General features: G+C 46.9%; 1 protein-coding gene across 1 annotated transcript in view; it reads right to left on the bottom strand.

Moving 5' to 3' along the window:
- The window catches only part of RIN2 (Ras and Rab interactor 2), a 235,537-nt gene extending 216,736 nt beyond the window's left edge, over positions 1–18,801 (bottom strand). The window contains exon 1 of the mRNA XM_032420091.1: positions 18,722–18,801. The gene's annotated coding sequence lies outside the window, so the exon portion shown is untranslated. The remainder of the gene's footprint in view (positions 1–18,721) is intronic.
- Positions 18,802–27,194: the final 8,393 nt, after the last annotated feature.

The raw sequence follows: 27,194 nt of genomic DNA, 5'->3' as shown, positions 1-27,194 counted from the left end.
CAAAACTAAAAGGCAACTTATGGAATGGGAGAAGATACTTGCAAATGTCTTATCAGATAAAGAGCTAGTACCCAAAATCTATAAAGAACTTATCAAACTCAATATTCAAAAAATAAAAAATCCAGTCAAGAAATGGACAGAAGACATGAACAGATATATCTCCAAAGAAGACATACAAATGGCCAACAGAACATGAAAAAATACTCAACATCACTCAGCATCAGGGAAATACAAAGCAAAACCACAATGAGATACCACCTCACACCAGTTAGAATCGCTAAAATTAACAACTCAGGAAACAACACATGTTGGCAAGGATGCGAAGAAAGGGGAACCCTCTTACACTGTTGATGGGGAATGCAAACTGGTGCGGCTACTCTGGAAAACAGTACGGAGGTTCCTCAAGAAGTTAAAAATAAGAGCTACCCTATGACCCAGCAATTGTACTACTAGGTATTTATCCAAAGGATACAAACATAGTGATCTGAAGGGGCACCTGCACCCCAATGTTTATAGCAGCCATATCCACAATAGCCAAACTATGGAAAAAGCCCAGATGTCCATCGACAGATGAATAGATAAAGAAGATGTAATGTGCGTGTGTGTGTGTGTGTGTGTGTGTGTGTGTAAAATGGAATATTACTCAGCCATCAAACAGAATGAAATCTTGCCATTCGCAATAACATGGATGGAAGTAGAGGGTATTACACTGAGCAAAATAAGTCAGTCAGAGAAAGACAAATACCATATAATTTCACTCATATGTGGAATTTAAGAAACAAAACATATGAACATAGGGTAAGGGAAGGAAAAATGAAATAAGATGAAAACAGAGAGGGAGGTAAACCGTAAGAGACTCTTAACTTTAGGAAACAAACTGAAGGTTGCTGGAAGGAAGGTGTGTGGAGGGATGAGGTAGCTGAATGATGGGCATTAAGCGGGGCACGTGATGTGATGAGCACTGGGAGTTATATGCAACTGATGAATCACTAAATCCTACCCCCAAAACTAATAATACATATATGTTAACTAAATTGAATTTAAATAATTTTTTAGAAAGATGAGAATTTGGCAGTCCACCAGCAATAGGGCCTTACAAATAAAAGATGGGGGGGAAGGGGATATTCCCTTCCTGACCTTCCCCTTCATACTCCTACCTCCTTCCCACACCCTTTTTCCTATGTTACCAAGTAACTGCAAAGAAATTACTGGTAAACCTCAGGGCACAGAAAGGAATGAGGCTTGCGAATGCCTGGTAAAGTCTTTAATAAACTATAAGCATCACAGAAATACTTGTTAGCATTAGCATTCTTATTCCAGAGGCGCACTGTAAAACCAGATCCAGGCATTTCTCAACAGCCAGGGCAGGAGCAGAGCCAGAGGCTTGGACCACACTTGGAGGATGGGATCCTGCATGCAGAGCCCCACACCCACCTAAACAATGGTGGGTCACCTGATACAAATAGTCCTTAGACTGCTGACTTGCCTAACAAAGTACCACAAACTGAATAGCTTAGAACAACAGAAATCACTTGCCTCCTAGTTCTGGAGGCCAGAAGTCTGAAAGCCAGGTGTGAGCCAGCAGGACCACGCTCCCTCTGAAGGAGCAGGGAAGAAACTGTTCCTTCCTTGCCTCTCCCAGCTTCTGGTAGCCTCAGGCATTCCTGGGCCTGCAGACCTGGGGCCTCTGGTCCCTGCCATCTCTGCCAGCATCCGCATAGGACCTCTCCCTTCCTGACTCCAGCTACCAAGCACACTTCACTGAAGCAGGAAAGGGAGCCTGGGGATTGCTTGAGAGGACAGCTTCAGGTCACCTTCTCTCCCTGCAGAGTCACCTGTCCTTTTTATAAGCACACCAGTCACCAGATGAGGGACCCCCTCATGACCTCATCTTGACTAAATCGGCATAGACCCTATTTCCAGATATGGGCACATTCTGTGTACTGGGGATTAGGACTCCCATAGATCTTTTCAGTGGGTTGGAGTGGGGGCACACAATGAACCCATCACAGGGGGTAAAGTAGAGACTGATCACATATCCGGGAATGGTGACCAACGCAGCCGATCAGAAGAGACATTCTCAGTAGTAAGTCATTAACTACATGGTCAAAGTGCCTGACAGGAATCACCTCTCTCCTGCCCTGTTCCACCAGGGCAGGGAGCCCTCAGCACCCTCTCAGGAGTGGGTTAATGCCAAGCATGGTCGCTGATGGCTTAAAGAAGTGGGCAAGCAGAGTGGGTGGTTCTTGACCATTGATTTGGAGATGAGCTGTCCATTCCACCTCCGCAGCTGGTTTCAGTCATCTCCTGATTGGCACTGTTGGGTGCCGGGGCCTCCTGAGAGGCGGGTGCTAGATGAGCTACAGCTTCGCCTCCTGCTGGTTTAGGGTGTGCTAGAGGCCGGATGACTCTGAGAGATGAGTAACAGAACCTCAAGGTTCCTAATAATACAGTGACTGTGATCACGTCACTGTTAAAAATGACATCATGGACCTCAGCTGCAGCAACTTCTTGCAAGACACATCCCTAAAGGCAAGGGAAACAAAAGAAAAAATGAACTATTGGGACTTCATCAGGATAAAAAGCTTCTGCAAAGGAAACAGTCAACAAAACTAAAATGCAACCTATAGAGTGGGAGAAGATATTTGCAAATGTCTTATCAGATAAAGGGCTAGTATCCAAAATCCATAAAGAAATTATCAAACTCAACACCCAAAAAATAAAAAATCCAGTCAAGAAATGGACAGAAGACATGAACAGATTTATCTCCAAAGAAGACATACAAATGGCCAACTGACACATGAAAAAATGCTCCACCTCACTTGTCATCAGGGAAATACAAATCAAAACCACAATGAGATACCACCTCACATCTGTCAGAATGGCTAAAATTAACAAGACAGGAAACAACAAATGTTGGTGAGGTTGTGGAGAAAGGGGAACCCTCTTACACTGTTGGTGGGAATGCAAGCTGGTGCAGCCACTCTGGAAAACAGTATGAAGATTCCTCAAAAAGTTGAAAACAGAGCTACCCTACAACCCAGCAATCGCACTACTGGGTATTTACCCGAAAGATACAAATGTAGTGATCCGAAGGGGCACCTGCACCCCAAGGTTTATAGCAGCAATGTCCACAACAGCCAAACTATGGAAAGAGCCCAGATGTCCACCAATAGATGAATGGATAAAGAAGATGTGGTTCATATATACAATGGAATATTACTCAGGCATCAGAAAAGATGAATACCTACCATTTACACCGACGTGTATGGAACTGGAGGGTATTATGCTCAGTGAAATAAGTCAAGCAGAGAAAGACAATTACATGGTTTCACTCATATGTGGAACATAAGGAACAGTGCAGAGGACAATAGGGTAAGGGAGGGAAAACTGAATGGGAAGAAATCAGAGAGGGAGACAAACCATGAGAGACTCTTGACTCTGGGAAACAAACTGAGGGTTACAGGGGGGGGCGGGGATGGGATGACTGGGGAATGGGCATTAAGGAGGGCGTGTGATGTGATGAGCACTGGGTGTTATATGCAACTAATGAATCACTGAACACTACATCAAAAATTAATGGTGTACTATATGTTGGCTAATTGAATTAAAATAAAAAAATAACGTCATGGAGTGTGCAAAAATAAAATAGTAAAATATATTCTATAATATTATATAATTCATAACATATTATGTACATATAATTTAAAAGGCATCAATTTAGTTTTATATAAAACTCATGGTCATGTCCTTGCTTTCCGCTGACCAGCACCAGTCTCTATGACCTTGGGGGTTCTTTTGTTCTAACCCTGGGGTTCTGTCTGTGGAATAACTACTCTCATACACAGGCAGGATTTGGAGGCCTTTGCAGGTTCCCCTCTTTTTTCTCCCAGAGATCTGGTCAAGGCAAAGCTCAAGTTCCTGAACTCAGCTCACATAGTGCATCTAACCCGACTCGAGTGTCACTTCTCCCTTCCTGACCCCAGCCACCAAGCACAGTTCACTGAAGCAGGAGAGGGAGCCTGGGGATTGCTTGAGAGGACAGGGCCAGAGTGCAACACAAAGCACTCAACCAACCCCGACTTAGATTTCCAAAGGAAGTCAGATAGGAATGTGAACTGGGCACACTGTATTTTTCTTAGAGTAGCAAGTGATAAAAGCAATATTTTTGCAAGTAGAGAAAAAGTGGGGAAAAGATCAAGAGCCAGAGACTACAGAGGATGGGAGAGGAATATTTATTCAGGAAAAGCTATGATTTCCCCTTGTCTTCTGCCTTTGGGGCACATGAAGGAATTGAAAATGCCTACAGAAAATCATTCTATTATTTTATTTTTACACACTCAATGATGTTATTTTTTAACGTATTATTGGAAACTTTGAGGTTCTGTTACTCATCTCCCAGACTCACCTGGCCTCTAGCACACCCTAAACCAGCAGGAGGCGAAGCTGTAGCTCATCTAGCACCCGCCTCTCAGGAGGCCCCGGCACCCAACAGTGCCAATCAGGAGATGACTGAAACCAGCTGCGGAGGTGGAATGGACAGCTCATCTCCAAATCAATGGTCAAGAACCACCCACTCTGCTTGCCCACTTCTTTAAGCCATCAGCGACCATGCTTGGCATTAACCCACTCCTGAGAGGGTGCTGAGGGCTCCCTGCCCTGGTGGAACAGGGCAGGAGAGAGGTGATTCCTGTCAGGCACTTTGACCATGTAGTTAATGACTTACTACTGAGAATGTCTCTTCTGATCGGCTGCGTTGGTCACCATTCCCGGATATGTGATCAGTCTCTACTTTACCCCCTGTGATGGGTTCATTGTGTGCCCCCGCTCCAACCCACTGAAAAGATCTATGGGAGTCCTAATCCCCAGTACACAGAATGTGCCCATATCTGGAAATAGGGTCTATGCCGATTTAGTCAAGATGAAGTCGTGAGGGACGGTCCCTCGTCCAATGACTGGTATGCTTATAAAAAGGGGACACTGGACAGGCAACTCTGCAGGGAGGGAAGGCGACCTGAAGACACAGGGGAGAAGGCCCTGTGAGGATGCCGGCCAGAGGCCCCAGGTCTGCAGGCCCAGGAATGCCTGAGGCTACCAGAAGCTGGGAGAGGCAAGGAAGGAACAGTTTCTTCCCTGCTCCTTCAGAGGGAGCGTGGTCCTGCTGGCTGACACCTGGCTTTCAGACTTCTGGCCTCCAGAACTAGGAGGCAAGTGATTTCTGTTGTTCTAAGCCACTCAGTTTGTGGTACTTTGTTAGGGCAGCCTTAGGAAACTAATACAGCTTCCTCTTTCTGCATGGAGGTATCTGTAAAGATATTACAGGGTAGTTGCTAAGAACTTAGGTCCTGGTATCTGACAGACCTGTTTTGAATTGTGGTTCTTCCATTTTGTGCTTTGTGATCACAGACAAGTTACCTAACCTCTCTGTGCCTCAGTTTCTACAATATGAAAAAAGAGGGAAATTAAAACTACTTCATGGATACCAAGGGGATGATACATGAGGTGATCACCTCACAGGCTGGTTAAGATTCTGAAATGAGGTCAGCATGTGTGAGCTGGGCACAGGGTCGGCCACATGCTGGGCACTCCGTACCTTCAGCTGATATAATTATTAATGGGGACCTCGGAGCTCCTGTCAGTGGAAGTTTACATCTCATGCTCTGCAGGGCTCCAGGACTGGCTTTGGGATGTGTGACCCATGTTCCCAGAAGGGCTCCATTCTTAGTTTAATGCTCTGCTGATACCACCTTGGAATTTTTCATAATTTTTAGACAAGGCGCTCCATTTTCATTTGCATTGAGCCCACAAGTCGTACATAACTGGTCCCGCTTAGCTCCACCAGCCAGGCACATGGGTTGAAAACCGGTCTATAACCAGCATTTGCAGGAGCAATTTCTCCTCAGAAGTTAAGCGACTCTCAGGAGTCTGGCCCCTTTGCTAGCTTCAGCGCATTACTGTCCCCCAGTGCCATCCTCAGAGGCGGGTTACATTTAAATTTCTAAATTTTTTATCTCAAACTTAATTGGAATACGACCTGTAATTTTAAAAAATTCTCCCTTGCAGAAATTTTTCTTGGGGTTTGGGGAAAAGGATAAAGAAGAAGGACTTTCGTAGCCCATCTCCCTCCTGATTCTTCTGTGTGACCCACGAGGCCTTGCACTGTGGAACTGAGCATGAAATATGTCCTGCTGGAACTGATGAAGGCTTCCTCAGAACAAGGCACACTCTTCTTTTTAGCCCAAAGGGATATTTTGGCCTCTTTAGCCAAAGGCCTCAGGCACCTTTCTGCCTTCAATGTGGCATTCATCACATATTTATTAACAAGTATTTCTATGCTGGCGCTATTCTAGGTGCTGAGGAGGCAACATGGAACAAAACAGCCAAAACCTTGACTTTCCTAATCTATATCATGCGAAAATAAATGCTTGATGAAAAATAAGGCAGGGCATAGGGATGGAGTGGGTCATGAGGGTGGGATGAAGGTTTACTATTTTATATGAGGTGCTCAGGGCCACCTTCTCTCGGGACGTTCGGAAGAGACCAGAAGGAAGTGAAGGGCGGGTCACATGGGTATGTGGAAAGATAAATCCCAAGCCAAGGAAGAGCCAGTGTGGAGGCACAGGGGGGCGCAGGCCTCCGGACTTGGGCAAGGAGGCTGGTGTGGCTAGACCAGTGAGCAGCGGACAGGCATGGTAAGGAGAGCCCAAGGTAAGCGGACAGGAATGGTAAGGAGTGGACAGGGGCCTGGCAGGTGGCAGAGGACCTTGTGGATTTTACTCTGAATGAGATGGAAACTGGAGGGATATGAAAGGCTCTGACTTACGTTTTTAAAAGATGGCCGTGAACATGTTCACAAAAACATGGCTGGGAGGCAAGAACAAAGCAAGATCAGTGAGGTGGATACTGGAAGATTCCAGGTGGGAGATGATGCGGGCTTCGAGGTGGCAGCAGTGGGATGGTGAGAAGCAGTCAGAAAGGGATCTATTTGGAAGGCAGAGCTGACAACACTGCTGACGGACTGCATGTGGGGTATCGGTGGGGGGTTAGGGAGCCCAAGGTGCTGAGCCTGAAAACCTGGAATAGAGCCATTTGCTGAGATGGGGAAATGATGAGGAGCAGGACATGGAGGTTGTTTGGGACACGTTCAGTCTGTGATTCCCATGAGACTACGTGGACATACCACGAAAACCACTGGATATGCTACAGAGGCTGTGTTCAGGGGAGGGACCTCATCTGGAGACCATCCACACACACAAGGTATTTAAAGCAGCAGGGCTGGAGGAGTTCACCTAGCACAGATATCAGTGGGAAGGAGAAGAGACCCAGGGACCAAGCCCCAAGGCACTCTGATGTTTAGGGATCAAGGAAATGAGAAGAAGCTAGCAAAGGAGGCTGAGAAGCCCCCAGTGAAGTAGGAGAAGCAAGAGAAAGTGTAGTCTCCACAGCTAAGTATTTGTAAGAAGGAAGGACAGGTACTGTGTTCAGATGCTGCTGGAAAATTGAAAGAGATGGGGACCAAACACTGACCACCGGATTTGCCAACATGGAGGTCATGGGGACCTTGACAAGATCAGTACAGCAGGCAACACCTTCACGGGACTGAATATAGGAAAGAATGGAAGGCTCTGTTGTAAAGCCAAGTCGAGAAGGCAGGAGCTGGCAGCGGATGTGGGGTCAAGGTAGGTTCTCTAAAGATGGGCAATACTGCAGGATGATTGTGCCCTGGATGGAAATGACCCAAGGGGGGTGGTGGTGGGGGAAGACTTGATGATCCAGGACAGACAGGGGACAACTGCTGGAATAATGTCCTTGAGTATGCAAGCAAAGTCGGAATCTGCCGAACCAGCCGAGGGGTGGACCCCCTAGAGGAGTACGAATGCTTTATGCTTTGGGGCAGACCTGGGGCAGCACATGTGGACAGAGGTGCAGGTCTGGTGGTAGTTTTAAGTGGGGATTGATGGAAGTTCTTCGGATTCATTCTAGTTTCTCCGTGAAATAAGAAGTAAGGTCATCAACTGAGAGCGAGGAGGGTTTGGGAAGTCTGAGAAGGGAGGAATCCAAGTGAAATAATAATCGAAGGCATTTTTTTTTGAAAGCCTATTAGTGAGTTGTGAAATCGATTTAGAAGGTTGCCACTGGAACATTTTAAGTAAATGAAACCGACAGGATCAGAGGGAAAGGGAAATATAGTAAGTGTTAGTTCCCCAAACTTTGTATCACTCCTATATATATATATATATATATGGATGTGATTTAAAAAAAAAAAAAAGTTTGTCAAAGACTGATCTGAGCAGGAGAGTGGATGGGTTAAGAAAAATGGAACATCCACATCCACATCCACCTGCCTGGTACAGGCACTGACTAGGGAAGGTGTATCTCCACCAAGGTTAGGTTCAGGCAGGGGAGTCTCCTGAGAGAGCAGGCAAGACAAAGAAGGTATATGCAAAGGTCTAATCCCAGACCATGGAATCCACGCTAGGAAGGAGGCAGATGCAGATAAGGGACAGTGACCAGGTTGCAGGGTAAATGGATTGTAGAGCCTGTTTGTGGCTGAACCAAAGCAACTCTGCAAGAGAAACAAGATTTCCTAATTCCTCCTCAAGACTAAGGGCAAGGCAAACTGTGCTCCCTCACCAACGTTCATTTGCAGAGATGTTCTGTTGAATGTTTTATCAGAAAATGTTTTATTGGTCAGAAGGCACTCTCCTTGCTTCTGTGGTAGGCTTTTCGTATGGTGTATAAAAATTTTGAAGTCAAATGGTATCGTATTTTGGTCAGTCTTCCCAGCATTCACCAAAAGAAAATTTCCCTCAAAGGCAGTTTTGTTATGTAAGTAATACTAAATCATACTGTTGTAAGGTACCTTCAGTTCAATCAGCCTTCAACAACTATTTTGCTATGTTTATCGATTTTTATCACTATTTCTAAAATGATGTTTATTTTATAAAAGCAATATTAATCCTTGAGAACTATGAAGTCTTGGTTCTTATACCAGGCTCTTTTCCCCTCTGGAACAACTGAGTACGGCTTTCCCCGAAGGCTTTAAGCCTTTCACACCTTTGTTATATACTGTCTTTCATGGGATGTGTAAAGAATTCCTCCATATTAAAGACCAGCTAAGACTCACAAGTTTACATGGATTCATGGTAAAATAGTAGCTAAAATGTTGCACTTTTGTGCTATTCATTTTCTTTCATCCTTACAGCTGATCACTTTTTCCTCTTGCAATTATGATTTTAATGGTTTCTTGATTCTTTTTTTTAAGATTTTATTTACTTATTTTGAGAGTGAGAGAGAGCAAGAGCAGAGGAGAGGGGCAGAGGAAGAGGGAGCAGGGAGCCCGATGCAGGACTTGATCCCAGCATCCTGGGATCATGACCTGAGCCAAAGGCAGACACTTAACTGACTGGGCCACCCAGGCACCCTGGTTTCTTGATTCTTACACTAAATGAAAAATGCCTTAGAAAAAACTAAAAGGGATTGATTTCTACCTTATATCAATCATCCAAATTATACCTTATCATGATGTATCTCTTGAGATCCTGAACCATGATGCTTAAAATCTCAACAGATTCCACAGGGTCCTGCCATGTTATTCTGACTTCTCTGTCTCAACCATTATTCCAGGTGCTGCACGTTCAGAAGAGCAGATGCATGGAGTTCTCCTACTGGTGGGACATCACGGGAGGATCTGCATGTTAGATTGCAACTCCCTGGTAACAGTGTGCTTCTTCTCTGAGGCTGTCTGTGATTGGCTAGTTTGAAACAAATCACATATCCCATTGTCTTATGCCCTGCACCCACCAGAAATGGGAGGAGAGGATGATGGTGGCCATGGGGCAGAAAGGATGGAGGCAGGAGGTGCATATGCTCTCTGATGATTACATGTATTTATGGAGCAAGAATTTGACAAACGACTGGCCTGGACAGTGAGGGTGTTGGGTGCCATTTCCTGACATGATTAAGAAATTCTCCTTCAGATCTAAATGTTCTCTGGTTTCCTAGACCTACGGTTCTCGATGTCCTCCATCCTACACTTCCCCAGTCTTCAAGGAACCAGGAGCCAATGATTGTAGATACAATAAGCTAACTATGTCCAAGAAGGACATTTACATAGTTATAGGCATCCTGTGATTACACTGAGTATTTCTAATATGATCTGAGGACATAAACATCTGCAGTAAAACTGTGGGAAATAAACACAGCTGGGAAGCATCGAAGATGGTTTCTGGTGGGCCAGTGTGCCCACTCATGGGCCATGGAGGCATAAGCCTCATGGCAGAGGGTTAATAAGGAACTCTTGCTCTTCATACCATCACAAGAAATGAAGGGGGGCTAATTCTTCCCAACTGTCTGCCCTCCCCTGGCTGGGAGGTTGAGAACAAGCATCCCACATAGGGACAGATGCTGCTAGTGGTCTGCCCATGTGCCCTCAGACCCCTCTACCATTTTCCCTCCCTAGGCTAGCACCCATTTCTGTGGGAGGATGGCTTCAGGCTGATGGGACCTGCTCTGCCTTCATGCAGAGAGAGCTGAAGTGCAAGGGGCAGCCCTTGGCCAAAGACTGACTGATACAGGGGTAGAACTACTCCAGGCAGCTGGCCTCTGATCTAGCCACTCTGGTGGGCCCTACATAGTCTCCAGAACTTTCCCGTCCCCTTATTTCCTGTGAGACAAAGAAAGCTGAGATTCTCCTTAAATCAAAAATAGGGCGCAATTCCCCGCAGAGCCTGAGCATGGCTTTGTGACAAGACTGTGCGGATGATAGGTTTCCCTCCCCGACTCTCCCCGTGTCCCCAGTCTGATTCTTTAGGACATGAGACTGTCCTAAACTGTCCTCCACAGGTACCACACCCCCTCTCACCTCCCTCCCTGGACTGAAGCCGTGAGAGGGTCAAGACCACACCTTCCCTCTCTCCACACTCCCCAGAGCCCAAGCAGGAACCTCACATTCTAAGTGGAGCCATAATGATCAGGAGAGTTCTTTCTCCAAATGCACCTCCCTCCTCTTGATTCTCATTCTTTGCACGTGGCACTCTTCTACATGAAACCCACTGGTTACTAGCCATCACCAAATAACCCATCTGTCAGAGCTAATCCCTTCCACTGTGAATCCTTTTCTGACACCCAGGACAGGATAAAGTGCCCCTTCTGTATGCCACCGCAGCATGCTTGAATAGAAAGAGGTCACTGTGCCCTGTCCTGGCCCCTGCTCTTTGATATGACTCCAACCCTGGTAGGAAATTCAGTGAAAATTCAGTTTAAGAAAAAGGGATCGACCAAACCAACATTACAATATAGGTTACCTGTATCATTTACAATACCTTACAGCCCAAGGTCACCGTGTACACTGTTTAGGGAAAGACATTAGTCGAAAATATTAGGCATAAGGGGTATGAGATGTGCCCAGAGAAAGACTGTGTGTAATACCAAGTACGTGTTAAGTCTCTGTCAGGACGGGAATCCCAGAATACAGAGAGAGTGGGTGGGGGGCCCCAAGGACAGATGGCCAGGGGAGGGCTCCCACCCTGGGGGAGGGACAAAGAGCTGTCAGGTCTGACTGCAACTTCATATATCAGACCTCATTCTAGTGAGGGGTGAGAAGCTTTGAGGAAAGCACCTTCATCAACTTTGTGGGGCCCTTCCTGTCTGCTCATCTCATTGGTTCCTCCCTCCCTCCCTTTCTTCCTCCCACCTTCTGCTCCATTGCTCAGAAGCCACAAAACAGGAGTGGAATCTCTTCCTTCAGGGTGCTGATCCAGAGGAGCCTCTGAAATACACCCCCCACCACCCTTGTGTTTGTTTAATAAAGACTTGATAAAAAAAGAAAACACCTTCTTTAAAAAGACAGAGCATCTGTCTTTGTTCTCATTCAGACCCCTAAACTGCCAGGGCAAAAACAATCACAAAGGAAAATAACAAAGCACTTTAATTAGCAGTTTTCAGGGTCAAATTTGGCACAAGTCTGTCTCCTGAGTCAGGCACTGACTACACTGTCCCCTCCTCGCTAGCATCACTAAGCATCCCTGACAGGCGGGAGGGCCTGGGAGGCAGGAATTACAGAGGGACACCTGCACTGGTCAGATCTCAGATCCCAAGGGAACCATGGAGTCCGGGAAGTCAGCCAGGACCCCACACCTGCCAGCAGCACCGAAACCAGAAGCCAGCGTGGCCTGAATATACACACTCAATGTCTACAGGTTGCGTTCAGTTGGCCATTTACTAGAAGAGGAGCAAAAACGATCACGTCTTCCCAAATCAGTGTGCAGGCTTAGTATAATTCCAGACAAACCCCATGGAATACAGTTTGCCTGGAAGAATTAATGGTGGACATTGCCAAGAGAATTTGGAAAAAAGAGAAAGAAAGATAAAGGTGCAGTAGGACTTGCCTGCCAAACGGCACAGATTACAGAGCCGAGGAGAGGTGAATCTAGTCACCAAATGATGCTCGGTAAACTATTGGGGGGAAAAAGAGTTCACTTGATTCTTACTTCATAAACCACATGCCAAAGGATTATAGAAATCTGTAAAATGGAGACCACTGAAGTTAGAAGGAAATATAAACAGTGAGTTGTTTGAGGATGCAGAAAGGATTTCTGGGCACGAGAGCCGTTAAAGGAACCCAAAGGAAAAGTCCAAGCATTTGACTCTACAAAATGCTGAAGCTTTTTGTAGGACAAAAAGTCACGAACACTCCGTAGTTAGACGAGAAAAGTCCGGATAGTGGGATGAGGGGTGTTGTTTAGATGCCACGTCACCCTCGCACCACATGTTGAAGTGGCAAAACCTAGGCTGGTCTTCCAAGACACAGCAGCTGGTTTCACCCAGCGGGGCGGTGGGACATCTTGGCTCACTTCCAGGGACTCAAAGGTTCATGGGCAATCCCACCCATGAAGGTGTCCTTTGCTTACCACACAGGAGAAACACCTGCCTCCATTCATTTTTAAGTATTCTTGTAATCAAACTGGAGTTAAATGCAAGGGGGTTAAAAATTCTGGTGATTTCATCAATTTAAAAAAAAAAATGTCTTATAAAGCAAATAAAGTTCATTTCACCTCCTATTTAAACTAGCTAATTGGATTTTGGTACTTTGTATTTCTGACCTAGAACACGATATCGTATATGTGAAAACCAAAGTGTCCATTTATGTCATTTATTGTGTTAACCTACTCAATTAAAATAGTTAATTCATTAAAAATGCTAAAATAAAAATGTTTCCACCAAGTTTGATTTATGAAATACTCCACTTTTGAGAATTTCAGGGGAGTGAGGGCTTATAGGTTAATATCTCCATTTACTATCATTTGACCACATGTCATGATCAAATAAAAATGAGAAATAAGCTCACAGCAGTAATTAAAATACCTCCTGAATTTATTTCTCATTTGGACACTAATGAAGCACAGCAACATCATCTGAAACACTCTTATAGATGGTTTCAAAATACAAATCAGTGTAGCTTTATAACCTTTCCTACAACTTTTGGGAGAATTTAAAGTTACTCAGAGGGGGGTCCTTGCCACCAAAGATTCTTTATCAGAATAAGACATGTCCCACAGGATGGAGTATCTATAGCCTTATCCACACAACCCCCTTGCCATATCCAACTTTATTTTCTGATTTTCACAAAATTAAAAAAACAAAATGACTCTGTTTAGGCTTTTGCCAAACCATTAACAAGTTCAAAAACTGTTTCTACCACAAAAAGCAATGTCATTTAATCAGGCATTCATTCAAAATAATAATGCTTTTGAGTTGGTTTGCTAGCAGCTGCATTAACTTGTGTGGTTCTATTCGCAGTCTCAGCTGCCACTCCACACTTCTCAGGGATGATATTAAAAATACTTAACGACATGGGATAGACTGGGCCCCGATCAATCACAACAGATGCTGGCCACAAACTCGCAGCTTAAAAACTCTGGATTGTCTGGCTCTCTGGTGCAGGTTCTTCCTCTTCATCCCCATCCCTGACTTCACAAACTCCATCCCTGCTCCTGGATGTGGGCTTCCAGGTTCTGCTTTGACCCCTTTCTGCTGGGCCTGTGGTCTCTCTGTGGGTAAATTCATCAGCTCCCATGTTTCAGTCCCCACCATGCCCCAATGACTCTGTTTGTCCAGCTGCTTATTGAAAATTTCTACCTGGGTAACATACAGGACTTTTGTAGGGGCCAAGGGAGGGCCACCAGGCATGAAGATTATTTTGACGTCAAAGCAATCAAAACCCAGCGGATTTGGGAAAACTGCCTGCAGGTACCAGAGATGCCTCTGTACCTAAGAAACTTACCTGCATAATAGGGCAACCTCAGACCCTCCTATCCCTCTCCTTAGCCTCATGTTGCCTGTCTTGGGAATCTCATGTCTGTGTGGATTCCCTGTACATATGTAATTAAATTTTATTTTCTCCTGTTAATCTGGCTCACAAGAACCCCATCTATTTGATTCTTAGTCCTGCTAGAGGGATCTTGAAGGGCAGAGTAAATTCTTCCTCCACAACACTTTTAAACTCACAATATTTAAAAAACAAAAAACAACACACTCACTATTTCCCTCCCACTTTCTTCCTTGGTCCCAAATGCAGGAGGGCATGCACACAAACACACACACACACACACACACACCCCTGATAGGTCCATTTTTCTCAAAACACACCTTTCCTTGACTTCTGTGATACCACCCTAATCAATACAGATCAGTACAGATCCCAGAGACTACTTCCTTTCCATGCTTTGGAAACATCTGTGAAACAAATCTTGAGATAAGTTCAATCAGCACTGGAGACCCTTGAATATCTGCTTGCAGCCGCGCCCCCTCTGATGATGGTGTCACCTTTCCCGAGGTTCCTCAGCGAGCCCTGCTAGCCCGCCACTCTCCCCTGAAACCCTGAAATATGAACCCTGGCTTCCCCTGTTCACCTCCTCCCTTTAGTGCAAACAAGGCTGAACATCCAGGGTTACCCCTCGTGACAAGTGCGGAATTGCTGGTTGCTGGCAAACTCTTTCTTAAAAACACCAGATTCCAAACAATGGGTGCTTGCGAGCTGGTGGCTCCCATCAGCAGCTACCTTTTCATGAGTAAATGTAGACATCCTACAGAAGCCACACTGCCAGGTCCCAGGGAGAGAGGAAGTGAGACAACTGAAAACCCTGGCTGCACCTTCCCACTCCGTGGAGGTGATCAAGCAAGATGTGTCTCGGCTCCAGATCCCTATGCTGCCATTCCACACACAAGCCGCGTTGGAGGCACGCTCGCTCAGGCAAAGCTGGTTGACATCTGCCGGCTTCTAAGCAGCATGAAGACACGCTCCCCAGAGCCTGTTTGCATTGTTTATTTGACTCCTTCGGCTCCCTCAGATCTGACCAAACCCTGGAGAACGGACTCCTGTCAATCAGGCGCACAGCAGCTGCAAACTAATACCTCACAAGGGGTGGGGCTGGGGGGGGGGGGTATGATTACTGAGCCTTTTTAATGTCCAGAATATAGATGTTTTGCTATCCGAAGCACCAAGGCTCCCTGGAAACTGCCTAGATGTCAGAAGGTGAACTAAAAAAGCATTTGGGGTCAACTAAACATTTTCCAAAGTGGACTCCTTGGAACACTGGATCCTAAACATGTTTCATGAGAAAGAATGTTCTGTGGCCAAATGAAATTGGCAAACAGTCGATATTATGGTGTCATCCTTAAGAGTCCCAGGTCTAGTCCCTCGTCCCCAGACCCAGGCACTAAAAAGTCCTGCAGAGGAAACCCTGCTTAACATTAGCATTTTCCTAATGTGTTCTAGCATTCTATCACTGTAACTCTTTAGGAATCTTTTTTTTTTTTTTTTTTTTAAGAGAACGAGTGAGAGCACACGAGCAGGGAGGGGGAGAGGGAGAGAGAGAATCTTAAGCAGGCTCCACGCCCAGTGCAGAGCCCCAGTAGGGGCTTAATCTCAAGACCCTGAGATCATGACCTGAGCTGAAATCAAAAGTCATACACTTAACCGACTGAGCCACCCAGGTGCCTGTCTGTCTGTCTGTCTGTCTATCTATCTATCTATCGTAATTCTTTAGTAAAGTTGTACCCTAAACACAACTTGATTAAATTCTGCTCTCGACAGACACTGCCTGGGGTGTACCTCTGAGCACAACCACCTCTAGCAAGTCAGCTGTGGTTCAGCGAGATGCCCTACTGGGCCTGGAGCCCTGGTCCCAGCTTCGGTGCTTTGACCTCTCCAGGCCTCTGTTTTCTCACCTAACAAATGGAATTAATAGTACTATGGTGAAAAACAACTGAGGTGCTATCTGTAAAAGCATTTCGCAACGTGCTATAAAAATATGATCAATGTGCTAAGGATGGACTTCTTGCTGTGCATTTACCAAGGGATACTTTTGTTCATTATTTTCAACACCCGCTCCTTGGTGTTGGAGGCAGGGAGGAGGAGCTAGGATCTGGCTTTTGACCTTGTTGACAGTGGGCAAGTGGGGTCTCCTGCATACCGCTCCTGAGTGCTACCCAAGGAATTGTGGTGGCGCTGAGGGGGTGTCTTATCAGGGAAAGGAGGGGGGACGTCAGGAAACCTTCCCAGCGGAAACCATCAGAATCTTGAAGGATCATTCCGAGGGCTGGATGTACACGGGGAGTGGGACATAATACCCAGATGACATAACGTGGGGAGTATGTGAAGAATGGGCCCCATTAAGGCTGACCTCCCAGTGCTGCATGCCCTCACACAGAAGAGAAATAAGCTATCTGTCTCCTCTAAGCAAAGGAAGAGGACCCAGCCCAGTAAAGAGGTTGATTCTGGAGAAATGAACTCCTCTTTGAAGTGGGTAGTGGCCCTTGACTTCAGAGAAGGGGAGGAGAGGCCTTATGTGGGGATAGAAGGGCTGCTGGGAAGCTCTCTCTAGCAAACAAGCACATACCAGAGCCCTAGAGGGAGTCAAGCTCCTCCCTGCTGCCCCTGTGAGGGGTTCAAGTGTGGTTTATTTTAGGTCTCCTTCTCTACTTAGCTAACCTGTCTGCAGAATGCCACCAAAGGAGGTCCTGGTAGCAGGTTGCTCTACTCTCATGCCCTCAGCCTCCAACTGCTGAGAGCAGTCCCTAAACCCCGCAATTCCTGTCAACCACCAGCTGCCTTCTCCAGTCCCAAATGCAAGGACTCCTTACTGTTCCAGGCCCCACCCAATCCCTGATCCCTGACGCCCTCTATGGAGCTAGTCCAGTACCCCAGCACAGGGAATTGAAGGGTGTTCTAGAAACATACTGGAACCTGAGGCCAAAAGGAAAATGCATACATGTCTGCACACCTATCAAAATACTATCCCATACTTGAACTACGTAAAAAGTTAATAAAAAGCTGTACAGTCAAAAAAATAATAATAATAAAGACTATATATAAAGCCAGCATTGCCTAATCTGCGGCAGGCCATTGTCAACCTTCATTAACCCCCTGGTGGGGACCAGACAAACAGGGTGATTGGAAACCACTTGTCTCCATTGCACAATAATGCAGGGGCATAACAAAAGCTGTCTTTATTTAAAATTTGGTATTTTGTTCATGTGGATTTTTTACATTAAATTTTATTTTTTAAAATACTGCCTTAAAATACCATGTTAATTGCCGAGTACTGCCAAGTGTTTATTTTTGCTCAATATTGACAAAGTCCTGTTGCTGGAAGAGTGCTCTGAGGTTTCCTTATTGATGACAGCACGTTCCTAAGAAACCCCAATGTTCCGGAAACCATCAGGCCTGCAAGAAAGTACGATTCCACTGTATGCCCGGTTTGTGTGCAGCCTTCTCTGCTGAATTAGGAAAACCCAAAGGGTTCGAGATCTCTGCGAAGAAAGGCGCCTTTTAGGGCCCAAGGGACCGGGTCTTGCCCTGTATTTCTTGGCAACAAATCACAGGCTTTAAAGCAGAATTCTGCAAATTCTGCTGTCCCCCGACCGTGGAGGGGGCCCAGTGACGGGTGGGCGGACGCCTTGCTGGTGGAAGCCGAGGCCAAGGGTGGAGGCCGAGCCCAGAAGGGGGCGGGGAGGCCTGAGGATGGGCAAGTGGCCCCGTCCCTTCCCGGCAGGAACCCCGGGCTCCTCCTCCTCCTGCTGTGTAGCCATCAATCCCCGCGACAGCCCAGCGCCCCCAGGTCGGACTCATGGACCCTGCCGGGGCGGGGCGGGGGGGGGGTAGGAGGAAGCCTCGGACCCGGGCGTCTGCCCGGTGCACTGACTGGGCGCACGGACCCGGGCGGAGCTGGGCACCCGGGCTGTGAGATCCTCGGCCCGGCCCGCGCTCCCAGGCACGAGGCGCACTTGACACCCCATAGGCGGCCCCCGCAGGTAGAACTCGACAAAGGTCCCTCCCCCTCCTCCCGCGTGCACGCACACACCCGGCACCTGGAGCCACCGCGCCCGCACCCTCCGGCTGCTCCTCACTCCACCCCCGCAGAGGTCGGCTGAGGATACTCCATGACCCGGCCGTGACCAGCGATCGCCCCGCCGTCGCCCCAGGGCACCCTGGTCCTGTCCAGGCGTCGCACTCCCCGGCGCCCCCCCACCCTTTCCCACAGCCCCCCGAAGACACTCGCTCGCTCTCTCCCTCCAGGTCCCCTCCGAAGGGGAAGACAGTGCGAGCAGCAGCACCCCGCGCCTCGAACCCCGCGCAGCCCCCGCCCGCGCCCCGGAGCCTCCCCGGGTGCTGGGTGCCAACACCAGGGGTGGGGTCTCCGCGGCCGCCGCCCCTTACCTCGCGCAGGCCCTCCCCGCAGGTCTTGGAGGCGGGGGCGAGCGGTGGCCCCGCGGACTAGCGCGGGGCTGGGTTTCCCCGCCGGGGCGGAGCGGGAGGAGGAGGAAGAGGAGCTGGCGAGGGGCGGGGAGGGGGAGGGGAGGGGAGGGACGGGCTTTGTGTCTGCCTCCGGCCCTCCCTCGGCTCCGGCGCTGGCCATCCCCCTTCTTCAGCCACCCTCCGACGCCCGGGGAGGGGAGGGGGCGGGGCGGGGGTGAGGCGAGGGGGTGAGGAAGGCGCCTGCGCGACCCGGGGTCCCACCGCCCCCTGCCCTCGTGCGCTCCCCCCTCCGCCTCTCGGGACGTGCAGCCGAGGCGCCTGTGGGTGACCGGGAACCCTGGCTGCAACCAGGCGAAGCCGGGGACCGAGAAAGTTGATCTAACCCGGAGCAAACTTGGCTGGAGCAGCTCCTGACGCGCCTTGGCGCCGCCGCCCGGCTCTTCTGCGCTCCCCGGGGAGGACCCGAGTTTTGTTCTTGGAGATTCTTCTCTATCTCCTTTCTTTGCACTCACTGCTGAGCCGGGCAACCGCGCGCGCACCTCTCCCCCGGGCCAGCCCCGCCGCCTGGCAGCAGACCCCGGGATCAGCCGAGGGGGCTGGGAAGCCTCTGTGGGGGAGGCCTGGGTGGGCTTCTGCCCTTTGTTCCGGGCTCCGAGGCGCTCCAGGGCCCGGCGATTGCCGGGCTCCCGCTGGGGGATGTTTTGCTGCATCCCCGCTGGGAAGCGGGCGGCCGGGGTCGGTTTCTGAGTGTGCAGAGCTGCCCAGCCCCACCCGGACCCCAGGGAGCCAGAGCAGCTGGGAGGCAGGATGTGGTTTAGCTCAGTTCTGAGCCACCCTTTTAAGGCCTAGGTGATGAGGGAGCAGAAGGCAAGCTGAGGATAAAGCACAAGCTGACATCCTGCAAACATTTCCCCCCCTCCCCAGGTGGGATACTTGTGACAGTCCCCAGGCATTCTTGGCTGCCCTATAACTAAGAAAAGGGAAAAACAAATGGTTAACTGATAAAGATCACAGTCCTGCAGGACTTGAGTCTCCATCAGTGCACCAGTGTCTTAGTGATAGACAAGGAAAAAGCATTCTTATCGGTAGCCTAACTTTCAGAGACCCATAACTCAACTTCCTGGAGCCCTAACATCACCCTCCCCTCCATAGTGATGTGGAAAACAGACAGAAGGGAAAGTAAAATTAAATTTCTTAATGACCTGCAGCCCACCAACAAGGACCTGAGATAGGCAGAGTATAACATTCCTCCAGGAAGCTCCCAACCACCTTAATGTTAGCACCTTACTAGCAGGAGAAACGACTTTAGCTTGACAATAGCCAGGCCTCCAGCATCCTGGGAGTCTTCTTTAGCATATGAAAGTCCTTTTGGCCACCTCCCTTTGTCCTCACCTCCCTCCACTCCCAAGTATATAATCAGCCCCTCCTCACAACCCCTGTGCAGCGGCTCTTTCTGAGCACCAATCCTGTCCCGGTACTTTAATAAAATCATCTTTTTGCACCAGAGACATCTCAGGAATTCTTTCCTGGCCGTCAGCTCCAGACCTCACCAACATTCCACAACTACATCGGACCGGCGGGGAGCTGGGAGCTGCAGTCTTTTCTTCGGAGCCAGGCCGGTCCCTGGTGAGCTGCTGTGTTTTCCCACTCCCCTGCCAAGGAGAACACCTCTGGGGAGAAATTGCTAACGGTGTGAGAGTTACCAAAGTAGCCAGAGACGCAGAAGGAGCCTCAGACACCTGTTTGGGACAGAAGCAGAAAAAGGGAACAAAGTCCTTATTTTTATTCTGGTTCTGCCTTAGACCAGTCACCAGAGAGGAGAATCGCATTGGCATTGGTTCTTGTGATTCCTGCCTTGTAAAATCCCCAAGATTTCTCTTTCATAATCAGCTCAGTCCCCAGGAAGTCATAATCCACTGTACTTATCTTAATGTTCCAAGTCACCAATTCAATACTTAACTGAGCATCTGATAATGCGCCGAGCACTGCTCTACTGCTTGGGATGCCCTGGGGAACAAAACAGATCTCCCTGCCCTGTTGGAGCCGACATTCTGGGAAGCATGAGCTGGAGACAGGGTAAGCTGTGAACATCACTAAGTCAGTTCCCTAGAGTGTTAGAAGAGGTCAGCAGTAGGGAAAAAAAGGAAAAGGAAAATAAGCAGGCTGAGGAGTGCCGGTGTCTGGTGCAGAGGGTAGAACTGAATGTGTGGGGTGGTCAGAGTAGGCCTGGTTAATAAGATAGGATTTGAGCAGGGACCTGGACGAGGCGAGGTAGGAGTACATACCTGGGATGAGCATTAAGGTCAAAGGCTCTGAGGTGGTAGGTGGAAGCTCCTGAGAGTCTGAGCAGGGGGTGGCTCGATCTGATCTTTATTGCTGAAAGATTAGTCTGATGCCATAGGGAGAGCCGGCTGTGCAGGCAAAGTTAAAACAAGTTAGGAGCTACTGACATGATCCTGCTGGAGAGGGAGGTTGCACAGAGCAGGGTCATGGCAGTGCACGTAGAGAGAAGTAGCTGGATCCTTATTTATTTTGAAGGTAGGACTGTCAGGAATTCCTAAGAGGTTGAATACATTGGTAAAACAAAGAGGTGGAATGAGGCAGACCTAGCTCCGTATCCTTCGCTCTTCTGTCCCTTCTGCCCCAGAAAGATTCCATTTTATATACAAAGCTCCTGCAGTAACTGTTGAAGGTGTATGTCTTCTGCTCCTTTCCTCCCGTTCCTTCCCCCTTTTCCTCTTTTCATTCACCCTCTTGAAAACTTCCTTCATCTTGTGGACATTGCCCCATGGATGGCGCCACAGGCTCAATCTGTTTTAAAACTTGGAGCTCATTTGGCTCCGTCCTCCCTCAGGAAAACCTCTCTTTTTACTGTAGAGATGGATTTGGAGATTATTCACCTGAAACTCTCTACTGGGGGGCACCTGGGTGGCTCAGTCCGTTAAGCGTCCAACTCTTGATCTCGGCTCAGGGGCTCAGGTCATGATCTCAGCGTCATGAGACTGAGCCCCGTACCCAGCTCCTCCTCCCTGGACTTGGAGCCTGCTTAAGATTCTCTCTCCCTCTGCTCCAGGCCCATGTGCGCATGGGCGCATTCTGTCTCTCTAAAACAAAACAAGAACCTATCTACTGAGTAGCTACTATGTTTCAAGCACTATTGTAGGCAGTGGGGCTAGAGTAAACCAAACAGACAAAATGCTGTGCTCTCATGGAACTCCCATTCTAATGCTGAGACAGAGGCAATAAACCAGGCAAGGAAAATATGTAGCAAGGTTGATGATACCTGCCATGGAGAAAAATTAGCCCAAGAACAGAAAGAGGGTGGTGGGGAGGCTACAATTTAAAACAGGTTGTCAGAGAAAACTCTAAGAAAACAACAACAACATTAAAATAACAAACATCAGGGGCGCCTGGGTGGCTCAGTAGGTTAAGCATCTCCCTTCAGCTCAGGTTATGATCTCAGGTTCCCAGGATCAAGCACTGTGTTGAGCTCTCTGCTCAGCGGAGAGTCTGCTTCTCCCTTTCCTTCTGCCCCTCCCCCCCACTTGTGCTTGAGCACGCGCACACCCTCTCTCTCTCTCTCCTAGATAAATAAATAAACTCTTTAAAAACAACAACAACAAACTTTGGACCCTCTCATGGACTTACCTCACATTTGGCAGGTTTGACGTCCTACCCAGGTCCCTTGGGATTGAAGTGACCACTCCGGTCAGCTGCAGAGATCACAAGTGCTCTGGGCTCACTTTGGTCAGCTGAGGACCAGCTAGCCAAGAAAATGTCACTTGTAATGAAGTTATTTCTCCTCTAAAGTAAACCCAGCAGCATTGCTTCTGAAAGCATTGCCCAGAGCTGGCAACTCAGCAATTTCTCTTCTCTGTTGTAGAAGTAGAGGTTTCTTATGCACAGAAAATGACTTGAAAAGATCACTTTTGTACCCCAGGGTCTGAGCTATAGAATAATCATCATAATAATGATGGCAATTCTTTATTCATGGGTCTGCATTGGTATGGGGTGACATTACCTTGGTCTATCCCCAAGGCCACCCTGGGAGACAAAGAGTATCCATGGAAGGGTGCCTGGCTGGCTCAGTAGGTAGAGGGTTCAACTCTTGATCTTGAATTGTAAGTTCGAGCCCCATATTGGGTATAGAGATGACTCGAAAATAAAATCTTTAAAAAGAAAATAAAAAGAGAGTATCCGTGAATAGTTAACCAATTCCTAGTGTTAGGAATTATCTAGTAGTTAGATGGTAGTTAGAAATTTCCTTTCCAAAGATGCAGTTCACGTAAAGAGAGGTGGTTCTTCACAGAAGGGGGTATTTGGCAGGGATACATATTTTATTTATATTTTTACTTATATCTTTATTTAAATCTAAAAGAAAGGGCACCTGGGTGGCTCAGTCGGTTGAGCGTCTACCTTCAGCTCAGGTCTTGATCCCAGGGTCCTGCGATCAAGCCCTGCATTGGGCTCCCTGCTCAGTGGGGAGTCTGCTTCTCCCTCTCTCTCTGCCCCTCCCCTTGCCCACACTCGCTCTCTCTTTCCCAAATAAATAAAATCTTAAAAAAGAAAAATCTAAAAGAAGTCAGTGATTGCCTCTGGAGTGTGGGATTATTGAGACTTAAACTTTTCAAGTTGTATGTTTATGAACTGTCTGAATATTTAAAATGGTGTATTACTTTGTTAATCAAAAAAGCATTAATTTTATATATAAAATTGGATACCCAGAGAATTAGAAGCACAAGTGTAAAGGTGAACTTACATATAATTACCTGATATTTTAATTTTTCCTTTGACATTATTTAGACCATTTAAAAATGTCCGAGTATTGAGGTTTATTTTTATTCTTTAAATTTTTGCTATTAATTTCCAGATTTATTGCATTGTGGACAAAGAATGTAGCTTCTATAATTTCTGCTCTTTGAAATTAATAGAGGCTTTGTGACCTAGTACATGATACATTTTGAAAAATATTTTTATATTTATCAGAAAAGAAGGCATATTAAACACCCCCATAACCCAGTTCTACAATTAGCATACAGCAGGTGTTCAAAAACTATTTTGGAACTGAACACCAATTAATCAAATGTCAATTCATCTTTTACATTTATTCTAATTCACGATGTCGTTTATTTTTACTATTTTATTTGCCAGTCTCCTAATTTATATCCTGCTTTCTTCCCTCCTCCCCTTCTGGAATATAATGGACTTAGGGCAGATGTATTAAGATCTTCCATTTCGGGCGCCTGGGTGGCTCAGTTGATTAAGCATCTGACTCTTGATTTCTGCTCAGGTCATGATCTTTGGGTCATGAGATCAAGCCCTGCATTGTGTTCCGTGCTCAGTTCAGAGTCTGCTTTAGATTCCCTCTTTCTCTCTCTAAAATAAATAAATACAATCTAAAAAAAAAAATAAATAAACAACTTCCATTTCAATTGGAGTTCTGATATTTTTCTTAGAATTTACAATTCTATTTACATTTACAATATAATCTGTACAGTCTATTACAATTTACAGTTATTTGTATTCTAGCATTTTCATGCTGTCGCCCAGTACCTAAATACTCCTATTACTATAATTTCACCCTGGATCGTGTAGTTTATTATAAACCTCCTTTGCCCCATTCAGTGTGTTTACCTTGATTCATTCAGAAATTCCTATCATGACCTCTGCTTTCTTTGTGTTTGCCTTCAACCAATGCATTTTTATCTATCCTGTATTGTAAACCTTTCTTCATCATTTTATTGTAGATGAGTTCTTTTGGAACAATGTATACCATAATTGAATTTTATCTTTAAACCCATCTGGTAAATTTGCTTTAATTTTTGTACCTTGTTTTATGCTTTTGAGGTTTTATAAAACCCTGCCATTTCCTAAGTTCTATGCTTTTTGGTTAAAAGAACTGAACTTTATATCTTTATATAGTCTTCCCTCATTAAAAAAACAAAAACAAAACCCACCATAGTGGTTCATTCACTCTTTATTCAACACATAAGTCTTTTTTTTTTTTTTTTTTTAAGATTTTATTTATTTATTTGAGAGAGAGAGAATGAGAGAGAGCGAGTACATGAGAGGGGGGAGGGTCAGAGGGAGAAGCAGACTCCCCGCCGAGCAGGGAGCCCGATGCGGGACTCGATCCAGGGACTCCAGGATCATGACCTGAGCCGAAGGCAGTCGCTTAACCAACTGAGCCACCCAGGCGCCCAATTCAACACATAAGTCTTGATTATTTACTGGGTGGCAGGTACTCAAGGTGCTTGCCATCTAATGGAGGGGGGACAAACAATAAACATACAAACACATAGAAATGAAGGTATACAGGGCAGGATGTGGGCCATAAAAACCTGTATTGTGAGAGTAGCTCAAGGACTTACATTGTTTGGGTGATCAGAGAAGACCTCCCTGCCAAGGTTACATTTAAGCTGAGACAAATGACAAAAGAGGGACCCAGTCAGGTGAATTTCTGGGGAAGAATGTTCCAGTCTAAACGGAAGGAACAGCCAGAACCAAGGCCCTAAGGTGAGCTTCAAGGAGCAGAGAGTAAAGGGTTTTCGAGAAGTGAGGAGTTTTCAAGAAGGCTGGAGTGAGGGGTTTAGGGACAGTTTGGGAGGGTTTCAAATGGGAATGGCTGGATCTGGTTTCCATTTTTAAATGACCACAAAGGCATCCATAGGGAGCAGGGATGGAAGGGAGGAGACAGCAATGAATGGAAGGAGACAAGTGAGGTAGCTCAGCAGGTCCTGGGCAAGGTGTCGTGGAGAATGTGGAGATGGTGACTGGGTAGGGGCTGGGACAGAGGTAAGCAGGTGGATTTCCGGTAAGCTACTGAAAGGGGTTCAGAACACGTCACTCCAAATATGTCCATTTGACATACTGACTAATTTGAGCTAAAGGCACCTGAAAGCCAAAGGGGCAAGAAGGGTGCTCTGACCTCCCCTTTTTTTCCTGAAAACAGGACACAGAACTCCCATGTGAAAGCTGCCCTCCCTGTACCAGGAGGAAAGGAACACTGTCATCAGCAGAGATGGGGAGTCGAGGCCAAGAAGAGTCTGGACAGACCCACCTTGTGAAAACAGCCTTCTCCTCCTTTTCACTCCCCTATATCAGAAGCACTGCTTTGTTCAACCTACTATATAAGCACCTAGACCTAACCACTCTGGGGGTCTTCATTTTCCTGGGAAGGCTCCTGTGCAAACGTAAAATAAAATGTATATGCTTTGTTCTTGCTGGTCTGTCTTATGTCCACTTAATTCTCCCACCCAGCCAGAGATTTTTTTTTTTTTTTTTTTTTAATATTTTATTTATTTGAGAGAGAGAGCACAAGAGGGGGGTGCGGGAGAGGGAGAAGCAGACTCCCCGCTGAGCAGGGAGCCCAATGCGGGACTCGATCCCGGGACTCCAGGATCATGACCTGAGCCGAAGGCAGTCGCTCAACCAACTGAGCCACCGAGGCGCCCCCAGCCAGAGATTTTAAGACGATAGAGGAAAAGTTTGCCTCCCTGACACTATGAAGGTAGGACCGACTGGGCATGCTCCATTACATATCCCTCCTGTTTTACATTTGGATACAATAAGGTTACACTTTGGTTGTGCCTCCTCTGCCACCAACCTAGGCCAAGCCACCCTCCACTACCTCAGGAAGCCTTCTGCTTGTAATCTGGCATCCACTCCTGCCCCCTATTGGTTATTCTACACAGAGCAGGCAGAATGGCGTATTTATTTTGTTTTTTAATTTAATTTTATTATGTTATGTTAGTCACCATACAATACATCGTTAGTTTTTGATGTAGTGATCCACGATTCATTGTTTTCATATAACACCCAGAATGGTGTATTTAGAAGGGAAATTGGATCCTGTCCCTTTCCTGCTCACCCCTCTGGCTACCCACTCTTCTTAGAAGAAATTCAAAATCTTTCTCATGGTTTGCAGAGTCTCACACTCTGGCCTGGGGTCCTCTTTAACCCCATCTCCTGCCACTCAACTTCTGGCCTTCCTTTGGTTCCTTGAACACATGGAGCTTGATCCAGCCCCAGAGCCTCCGCCCTAGCTGTTTTCTCTCTGGTCCTTTACATATCTGCACTTCTGGCACAGAACACCCTTTATATGCTTGAAAATATTTTTATTATGTCCTCACAGTTCAGCGAAAGCCTGGCTAGTTATAAATTTCTAGGTTCAGAGTTATACTTATGAACACTTCAAAAATATAATTCCATTGTCTTCTTGAGCTTAAGACTGCTGTTGAGAAGTCTGAGGTCAATTTAATTCTTGCTCCATTGCAGGCAAGAAGCAAGGAAGCAAAGACGATCTGCTTTGGTCATCTGGAAGCTTAAACATAATAGTTTTGCCTTCAGTGCTTCTAATTCTACCCTAACGGGGTCCAAGAGTTTTTCCTTTTCTACAGTATCCTTGGTGTCCTTTACATCTGCAAACTATCAT

Source organism: Phoca vitulina, unplaced genomic scaffold (assembly GCF_004348235.1).
Source record: "Phoca vitulina isolate PV1807 unplaced genomic scaffold, GSC_HSeal_1.0 scaffold22, whole genome shotgun sequence".
Lineage (NCBI taxonomy): Eukaryota > Metazoa > Chordata > Mammalia > Carnivora > Phocidae > Phoca > Phoca vitulina.
Note: the sequence above shows the minus strand (reverse complement) of the source record. Positions and strands in the feature narration are given on the sequence as shown.